The sequence below is a fragment of the Hordeum vulgare genome, chromosome 5H, assembly GCF_904849725.1.
Source record: "Hordeum vulgare subsp. vulgare chromosome 5H, MorexV3_pseudomolecules_assembly, whole genome shotgun sequence".
NCBI lineage: Eukaryota > Viridiplantae > Streptophyta > Magnoliopsida > Poales > Poaceae > Hordeum > Hordeum vulgare.
In genome coordinates this window covers 87848817-87859125 of record NC_058522.1, presented here as the reverse complement: position 1 = coordinate 87859125, position 10309 = coordinate 87848817, and positions in this window count along the sequence as shown.

The following is a 10309-nucleotide window of genomic DNA, read 5'->3' as shown; positions in this document are numbered from 1 at the left end:
AAGTGAATGCAGCTGTTTCTAATGCATAGCCCCAAAATGATAACGGCAAATCAGTAAGAGACATCATAGATCGCACCATCTCTAATAGAGTACGATTACGACGTTCGGACACACCATTACGCTGTGGTGTTCCAGGCGGTGTTAACTGTGAAACAATTCCACATTGTCTTAAGTGAGCACCAAACTCGAAACTCAGATATTCACCCCCACGATCAGACCGTAGGAACTTGATCTTCTTGTTACGATGATTTTCCACTTCACTCTGAAATTGCTTGAACTTTTCAAATGTTTCAGACTTGTGTTTCATCAAGTAGACATAACCATATCTACTTAAATCGTCAGTGAAGGTAACGATATCCGCCGCGTGCCTCCACGCTCATCGGACCACACACATCGGTATGTATGATTTCCAACAAGTCACTTGCACGCTCCATTGTTCCTGAGAACGGAGTCTTAGTCATCTTGCCCATGAGGCATGGTTCGCACGTGTCAAGTGAATCAAAGTCAAGTGACTCCAAAAGTCCATCAGCATGGAGTTTCTTCATGCGCTTTACACCAATATGACCTAAGCGGCAGTGCCACAAAAATATGGCGCTATCATTGTTAACTCTAACCCTTTTGGTCTCAATGTTATGTATATGCGTATCGCTATCAAGATTCAATATGAACAATCCTCTCACATTCGGTGCATGACCATAAAAGATGTTACTCATAGAAATAGAACAACCATTATTCTCTGACTTAAAAGAGTAACCGTCTCGCAATAAACAAGATCCAGATATAATGTTCATGCTCAACGCAGGCACTAAATAACAATGATTTAAGTTCATCACTAATCCTGACGGTAACTGAAGTGACACTGTGCCGACGGCGATTGCATCAACCTTGGAACCATTTTCTACGCGCATCGTCACTTCATCTTTCGCCAGCCTTCGCCTATTCCGCAGTTCCTGTTTCGAGTTGCAAATATGAGCAACAGAACCGGTATCGAATACCCAGGCACTACTACGAGAGCCGGTTAAGTACACATCAATAACATGTATATCAAATATACCTGATTTTTCTTTGCCCGCCTTCTTATCTGCCAGATACTTGGGGCAATTGCGCTTCCAGTGACCCATACCCTTGCAATAGTAACACTCCATTTCCGGCTTAGGTCCAGCTTTGGGTTTCTTCGTCGGATTGGCAACAGGCTTGCCGCTCTTCTTCGAATTGCCCTTCTTGCCTTTGCTGTTTCTCTTGAAACTAGTGGTTTTATTCACCATCAACACTTGATGCTCTTTACGGAGTTCAGACTCTGCGACTTTCAGCATCGCAAACAACTCGCCGGGAGACTTGTTCATCCCTTGCATGTTGTAGTTCAACACAGAGCCTTTATAGCTTGGCGGCAGTGATTGAAGGATTCTGTCAGTGATAGCTTCTTGCGGGAGTTCAATCCCCAGCTCAGCTAGACGGTTTGAGTACCTAGACATTTTGAGCACATGTTCACTGACACATGAGTTTTCCTCCATCTTGCAAGCATAGAATTTATCGGAGGTCTCATACCTCTCGATCCGGGCGTTCTTCTGAAAGATAAACTCCAACTCCTGGAACATCTCAAATGCTCCATGACGCTCAAAGCGACGTTGAAGTCCCGGTTCTAAGCCATACAAGACTGCACATTGAACTATTGAGTAGTCCTCCTTACGTGCTAACCAAGCGTTCTTAACATCCTGATCAGCCGTAGCGGGTGGTTCATCTCCTAACGCAGCATTAAGGACATAATCCTTCTTCCCAGCTTGTAAGATTAGCTTAAGATTACGAGCCCAGTCTACAAAGTTGCTTCCATCATCTTTCAACTTAGCTTTCTCTAGGAACGTATTAAAATTCAGGATGACTGTCGCGTGAGCCATGATCTACAACACAAATATATTCAAAGTGGACTTAGACTATGTTCAAGATAATTAGAGTTTAACTTAATCAAATTATTCACTAAACTCCCACTCAAAAAGTACATCTCTCTAGTCATTTGAGTGGTTCATGATCCACTTACACTAGCTCAAGTCCGATCATCACGTGAGTTGAGTATAATTTTAGTGGTAAGCATCCCTATGCTAATCATATCATCTATATGATTCATGATCGACCTTTCGGTCTCATGTGTTCCGAGGCCATGTCTGCACATGCTAGGCTCGTCAAGCTTAACCCGAGTGTTCCGCGTGCGCAACTGTTTTGCACCCGTTGTATGTGAACATTGAGTCTATCACACCCGATAATCACGTGGTGTCTCGAAACGACGAACTATAGCAACGGTGCACAGTCGGGGAGAACACAATTTCGTCTTGAAATTTTAGTGAGAGATCACCTCATAATGCTACCGGCGTTCTAAGAAAAATAAGGTGCATAAAAGGATTAACATCACATGCAATTCATAAGTGACATGATATGGCCATCATCACGTGCTTCTTGATCTCCATCACCAAAGCACCGACACGATCTTCTTGTCACCGGCGCCACACCATGATCTCCATCAACGTGTTGCCATCGGGGTTGTCGTGCTACTCATGCTATTACTACTAAAGCTACATCCTAGCAAAATAGTAAACGCATCTGCAAGCACACACTTTAGTATAAAGACAACCCTATGGCTCCTGCCGGTTGCCGTACCATCGACATGCAAGTCGATATTTCTATTACAACATGATCATCTCATACATCCAATATATCACATCACATCATTGGCCATATCACATCACAAGCATACCCTGCAAAAACAAGTTAGACGTCCTCTAATTTTGTTGTTGCATGTTTTACGTGGTGACCATGGGTATCTAGTAGGATCGCATCTTACTTACGCAAACACCACAACGGAGATATATGAGTTGCTATTTAACCTCATCCAAGGACCTCCTCGGTCAAATCCGATTCAACTAAAGTTGGTGAAACCGACACTTGCCAATCATCTTTGAGCAACGGAGTTACTCGTAACGATGAAACCAGTCTCTCGTAAGCGTACGAGTAATGTCGGTCCAAGCCGCTTCAATCCAACAATACCGCGGAATCAAGAAAAGACTAAGGAGGGCAGCAAAACGCACATCACCGCCCACAAAATTTTTTGTGTTCTACTCGAGAAGACATCTACGCATGAACCTAGCTCATGATGCCACTGTTGGGGAACGCCGCATGGGAAACAAAAAATTTCCTACGCGCACGAAGACTTATCATGGTGATGTCCATCTACGAGAGGGGATGAGTGATCTACGTACCCTTGTAGATCGTACAGAAGAAGCGTTAGTGAACGCGGTTGATGTAGTGGAACGTCCTCACGTCCCTTGATCCGCCCCGCGAACAATCCCGCGATCAGTCCCACGATCTAGTACCGAACGGACGGCACCTCCGCGTTCAGCACACGTACAGCTCGACGATGATCTCAGCCTTCTTGATCCAGCAAGAGAGACGGAGAGGTAGAAGAGTTCTCCGGCAGCGTGACGGCGCTCCGGAGGTTGGTGACGACCTTGTCTCAGCACGGCTCCGCCCGAGCTCCGCAGAAACGCGATCTAGAGGAAAAACCGTGGAGGTATGTGGTCGGGCTGCCGTGGAAAAGTCATCTCAAATCAGCCCTAAAACCTCCGTATATATAGGTGGGAGGGAGGGGACCTTGCCTTGGGGCTCAAGGAGCCCCAAGGGGGTCGACCGAGTCCAAGGGGGGAGGACTCCCCCCCAAACCGAGTTGGACTTGGTTTGGTGGGAGGGAGTTCCCCTTCCTTCCCACCTCCTCCTTTTTTTTCTTTTCTCTTGATTTTCTCTTCTTGGTGCATAGAGCCCTTTTGGGCTGTCCCACCAGCCCACTAAGGGCTGGTGTGCCACCCTCAAGGCCTATGGGCTTCCCCGGGGTGGGTTGCCCCCCCGGTGAACTCCCGGAACCCATTCGTCATTCCCGGTACATTCCCGGTAACTCCGAAAACCTTCCGGTAATCAAATGAGGTCATCCTATATATCAATCTTCGTTTCCGGACTATTCCGGAAACCCTCGTGATGTCCGTGATCTCATCCGGGACTCCGAACAACATTCGGTAACCAACCATATAACTCAAATACGCATAAAACAACGTCGAACCTTAAGTGTGCAGACCCTGCGGGTTCGAGAACTATGTAGACATGACCCGAGAGACTCCTCGGTCAATATCCAATAGCGGGACCTGGATGCCCATATTGGATCCTACATATTCTACGAAGATCTTATCGTTTGAACCTCAGTGCCAAGGATTGATATAATCCCGTATGTCATTCCCTTTGTCCTCCGGTATGTTACTTGCCCGAGATTCGATCGTCAGTATCCGTATACCTATTTCAATCTCGTTTACCGGCAAGTCTCTTTACTCGTTCCGTAATACAAGATCCTGCAACTTACATTAAGTTACATTGCTTGCAAGGCTTGTGTGTGATGTTGTATTACCGAGTGGGCCCCGAGATACCTCTCCGTTCACACGGAGTGACAAATCCCAGTCTTGATCCATACTAACTCAACTAACACCTTCGGAGATACATGTAGAGCATCTTTATAGTCACCCAGTTACGTTGCGACGTTTGATAAACACAAAGCATTCCTCCGGTGTCAGTGAGTTATATGATCTCATGGTCATAGGAATAAATACTTGACACGTAGAAAACAGCAGCAACAAAATGACACGGTCAACATGCTACGTCTATTAGTTTGGGTCTAGTCCATCACGTGATTCTCCTAATGACGTGATCCAGTTATCAAGCAACAACAACTTGTTCATAATCAGAAGACACTGACTATCTTTGATCAAGTGGCTAGCCAACTAGAGGCTTGCTAGGGATGGTGTTTTGTCTATGTATCCACACATGTAAATGAGTCTTCATTCAATACAATTATAGCATGGATAATAAACGATTATCTTGATACATGAATTATAATAATAACTATATTTATTATTGCCTCTAGGGCATAATTCCAACACCTTGCTACCTTACTTTGTTGCTGCTGCTCTCACTGCTGCTACTATTACTCTGTCACTACTGCTGTTACTGTGTTGTTACTGCGGTCACTACTGCTGTTACTTGCTGCTGATGTCACTATTGCTCTTACTTGTTACTTTGTTGTTACCTGCTGCAAGACTTATCTGGTGCCATTGATACAACAAGTTAGGAATAGTCTGCCGTCAACAGACCTTTTTCTGGCACCGTTGCTATCATACCACTTTGCTACTGATACTTTGCTTGCAGATACTAATCTTTCAGGTGTGGTTGAATTGACAACTCAGCTGCTAATACTTGAGAATATTCTTTCGCTTCCCCTTTAGTCGAATCAATAAATTTGGGTTGAATACTCTACCCTCGAAAAATGTTGCGATCCCCTACACTTGTGGGTTATCAAGACTATTTTCTGGCGCCGTTGCTGGGGAAGCACAGCTATATTCTCTGAGTCACTTGGGATTTACGTCTGCTGGTCACTATCAAGATTCTGAGATATCCAGGAACTAAAGTCTTGCCCTCAACTACGAGGACAATTAAGGAACTGCCATGTAGCTCTGCACTTGATTCACCTTCAGTTATGAGTAAGTTTGCGACACCACCTCCTGCTAGAAATCTTGATATGTCGCTTGTGCTTGATGATGCTACTTCTGCTGCCCATGATGCTTATGATGATGCTATGCTTGATACTATGCCTGATGATGCCATGCTTGATACTATGCTTGATGATGCTACGTTTGATACTGCTTTGCCACTTGGTGCATTCCTTGATGCACATATTGCTAGAGTTGCTGCTAGATGTGATGATACTTCTGAAACTGTTGATACTATTGAAGTAGAACCTGCTATTTTGCCTGCTAGAACTAGCTCTCCTATGCCTGAATTGCTTGATATGCGTGATACGCGTTATGTTATGGAGGGAGAGATAGCTGAGGACTTTCTTGCGTGTAAGGATAGCTATGATGTTTAGAATTTACTGCGCAAGTGGAAAGAAAAATCTCTGAACGCTAGGATGAAATACGACCTGAAGTTTGCCACTTCGCCTAACTTTGTTACCGATAAGGATTATGAATTCTCTATCGACCCTGAGTTAATCACTCTGGTCGAATCTGATCCTTTTCACGGTTACGAGTCCGAAACGGTTGTAGCCCATCTTACCAAACTGCATGATATAGCCACCCTATTCACTAGTGAGGAAAAGATCCGCCACTACTATATCCTCAAGTTGTTTCCTTTCTCGCTAAAGGATGATGCTAAGACCTGGTTCACTTCTCTTGCTCCTAGTTGTGTGCATAGCCCCCTGGATATGGTCTACTACTTCTCTGAAAAATATTTCCCTGCCCATAAGAAGCAAGCTGCCTTGCAGAAAATATACAACTTTGCTCAAGCTGAAGAAGAGAGTCTCCCACAAGCTAGGGGAGGCTCGTCCAGCTACTGAATGCTTTGCCTGATCACCCTCTTGAGAAGAACGAAATACTTGATATCTTCTATAATGGACTTACTGATGCTTCCAAAGACCACCTAGATAGTTGTGCCGGTAGTGTTTTTAGGGAACGAACTGTAGAACAAGCTAAGGTTCTACTGAATAATATCTTGTGCAATGAGAATGCTTGGACTATTCCCGAACCACCTCCTAAGCCAACTCGAAAGAAAAGAGGTATTCTATTCCTTAGTCCCGAAGATATGCAAGAAGCTAAGAAATCTATGCGAGAGAAAGGCATTAAATCTGAAGATGTCAAAAATCTACCACCTATCGAAGAGATCCATGGTCTCGATAACCCGATACAGGTAGTAGAATTAAATTCTCTGCGTAGGTTTGATGAGAGTGATATTCCTTTTGATAAACCTGCTAGCTTATGCATGGCTGAATTTGATAACTTTGTTACCAAACAACAGAGTTTCAATGATTATGTTAGGAGACAATTGGAACAGAATGCTCGTATGCTTAGTCATTTAAGTGCTTGTGTGGAGAGAAATGTCAATGATCTTAAACTTCTGAGTAAACATGCCTCTATGGTTACTACTCAAGTAGAACAAGTACTTAAAGCTCAAAATGACTTGCTCAATGAGTTGAATGACAATTCTGTCAGAGTCGTCACTAGAGGCGGTAGAATGACCCAGGAACCTTTGTATCCTGAGGGTCATCCGAAGAGAATTGAACGAGATTCTCAAGGAGTTAGCACTGATGCACCTAGGAAGAAGAAGAAAGATGATAGGGATTTGCACGCTAGCAACCCTGTTGCTGCTACCCCTGAGAGTCCAAACGATGCCTCTGTCTCCGATGCTGAAACACAATCTCGTGATGAACATGAGCCTAATGATAATATCAATGGTGATGTTCATGATGATGCTCAACCTAGCAATGAAAAGGATGTGGAGATTGAACCTATTGATCTTGATAACCCACAACCTAAGAATAAGAGATACAATAATAATGGATTCGCTGCTAGGAAGCATGGTAAAGAAAGGGAACCATGGGTTCAGAAACCCATGCCCTTTCCTCCCAAACCGTCCAAGAAAAAGGATGCTGAGGATTGTGAGCGCTTCGTTGAAATGATTAGACCTGTTTTTCTGCAAATGCGTTTGACAGATATTCTCAAAATGTCTCCATATGCTAAGTACATGAAAGATATAGTGACTAATAAGAGAAGTATACCTCAGGTTGAGATTTCCACCATGCTCGCTACTTATACCTTCAAGGGTGGAACTCCTAAGAAACTAGGTGATCCCGGTGTGCCCACTATACCTTGCTCCATTAAAGAAATCTACGTTAGAACTGCGTTATGCGATCTTGGAGTCGGTGTTAGTGTTATGCCTCTCTCTCTTTATCGTAGACTTGAACTGGATAAGTTGACACCCACTGAAATCTCTCTGCAAATGGCCGACAAATCAACTTCTTTCCCTCTCAGCATTTGCGAGGATGTGCCTGTTGTGGTTGCTAACATCACTATCTTAACAGACTTTGTTATCTTGGATATTCCCGAGGACGATGACATGTCTGTCATCCTCGGAAGACCCTTTTTAAACACCGTTGGGGCTGTTATAGATTGCAACAAAGGCAATGTCACTTTCCATGTCAACGGTAATGAGCATGCGGTGCACTTTCCGAAGAAACAATATCGAGTACATTGCATCAATGCTATCGAAAAAACTTCATTGATTCTTATTGGGAGCTTTGAATGCCCTATTCCTCGTGTCAAGATGAAGTATGATTTGCTTGTTGGGAAGATACACATCCCCATTGAGGTGACCTAGTGAATATTCGAAAATTCCCCGTTCTCTTTTGCGATTCGAAAAGGTTTGTCGAGGAGATTTGATCAACCCCATTGACAGATTTCTTTCGATGACCATGAGATGGATGAATCAAGGAGTCACAAACCTCTGTTCCAAGCTTTCACCTTCGGTTGCTTAGAAGAAAAATGATAGATTTAGTTTAGTTTTCCCTGTTTTCTGCTTTTAGCGTCCCGTGGAAAAATAACCCGAAAATAAAAGTTCTCTGAACATCCTGAAAATCAAGTATGATTTTTTTGGATTTTTTGAAAAATACTCGGACAAAGAGCTTGTCTGGGGGTTGTACCAGTGGGCCACAAGCCTTGAGGGCATGCGCACCCCCCTGGCCGCGCCACCCAGGCTTGTGGGGACCACAGGCACCCCCTCCACTCATTCTTGCTCTCATCTGGTTCTCCTACCTCTAGAAAAAAATCATTTCGCAGCTCAAACCCGTGTTCTTGCTTCTCTTGCTGGGATTTTCGATCTCTTTGCTCAAAGCACCATTCTCCGAACTGTTTTGGGGAAATTACTCCTTGGTAAGTGACTCCTCCATTGGTCCAATTAGCTTTTGCTCTAGTGCCTTATACTCCGCATATTTTTGCTGCCTTGGTGACCCTGTTCTTGAGCTTTGCATGCTAATTTTAGCTGGTCCCAAGCAGTTTTGATGCGTAATATGGCCTCTAGGCACTTGTGGGAGTAGTTGCTACAAGTTTAGTTGAACCTTGTTCACCTTTCCTTTGGGTCACTGAAAATTTCAGAAAAGGAAGATGTTCAGGAGAAACTTTCATGGCGGTTCCTCAAGCAAGAGAGGTCCCCGTCTTGCGATTCGGGAGCCTAATCCTTACCAACCAAGGGACGTGCAGGTACAACCATGTGAATGGTCTTCTGATGAATTTATGATTGAGGAAGGTTTCAAAGACGAGTTTGATGCACTTGTTCGCAACGTCGGACTCGAAGAATTCATCTCCGATAAATGTGAACAGTATGTTGCTCTCACTGCCTCTTTTGGTCGTAGATTCAAATTTTCAGTTGGCCGCGACACATCGGTACTGTTTGATCTCTATGATAAATCGTATACATGGATTTAGAGGATTTTAATAGAATTTGCAAAATACCTATTTGGGGTAGCCTCAATGATCCTCCTAAATCCTCGGTTAGAGATTTTTCTCTGGTATTACTATTGGAGAAACTAGAGACATTACGCAAGCTACCATGGGGAGTATTCATTTTCCTACCCTGCATTATTTTGCCCTCTTCATAGGTAGATGCATTAATGGCAAGATTGAGCATTGTCACCTCTGCGCATCCGATCTTAGTATGCTTAAGAGCGCAGTGACGAGTGATAAGAGTTTCAACATGGGAGCTATAATAGCAAGGAGGCTGAATAAGAATGCTAATGAAGGGGATTTCTTTGGTGGGATCTATGCCACCCGCATAGCAAATTTTCTTGGAGTACCCATCCGCGAAGGAGATCCCCCGCTCCATACAGCTTTCCTTGACCGCGTCGCTTTGACACTCTACCAGTTCCTTGAGAGGGATGATGAATCCCTCCTATACCATTTGATATTTAACCGGCACCGTGTTTTCCATATTACCCTTCCTGCTCCTGCCTTCTTTGACTTTCAGGTAAAACATAGATATTACATAACCAAAGGAGAGACAGAGGAGTATGAGAGGGAGGCAAAGGTTGCTCGTCTCCGTGATGCAGCTATTCAGGCAGTGGCTGCAGCACTCTCGTACAACCCTCATTATGATTTTGGGTATTGCCCGGGCCTTCCTTGGGAGTAGACCAACTTAGGCCAAAAGCCTAAGCTTGGGGGAGTACGTGTTCTCACCGACTTTACATTCTTTCTTATGCTTTTACTTTGTTCATCGGTGTTCAGACTTTGCCACTGTATCATCCATGCTAGTTTATTTTCTTTTTCTCGTTTTCTTGTGTATGTCTAGTTTGAGAAAACCCAAAAAGAATTTCTTTTTCTTTTTTGCTTGTCGGGAGCTTTCCCGTGTAGATAGTTTTCTTTTTCTTTGGGTCAAGGTAGAAGACCATGTTTACAATGTTTAG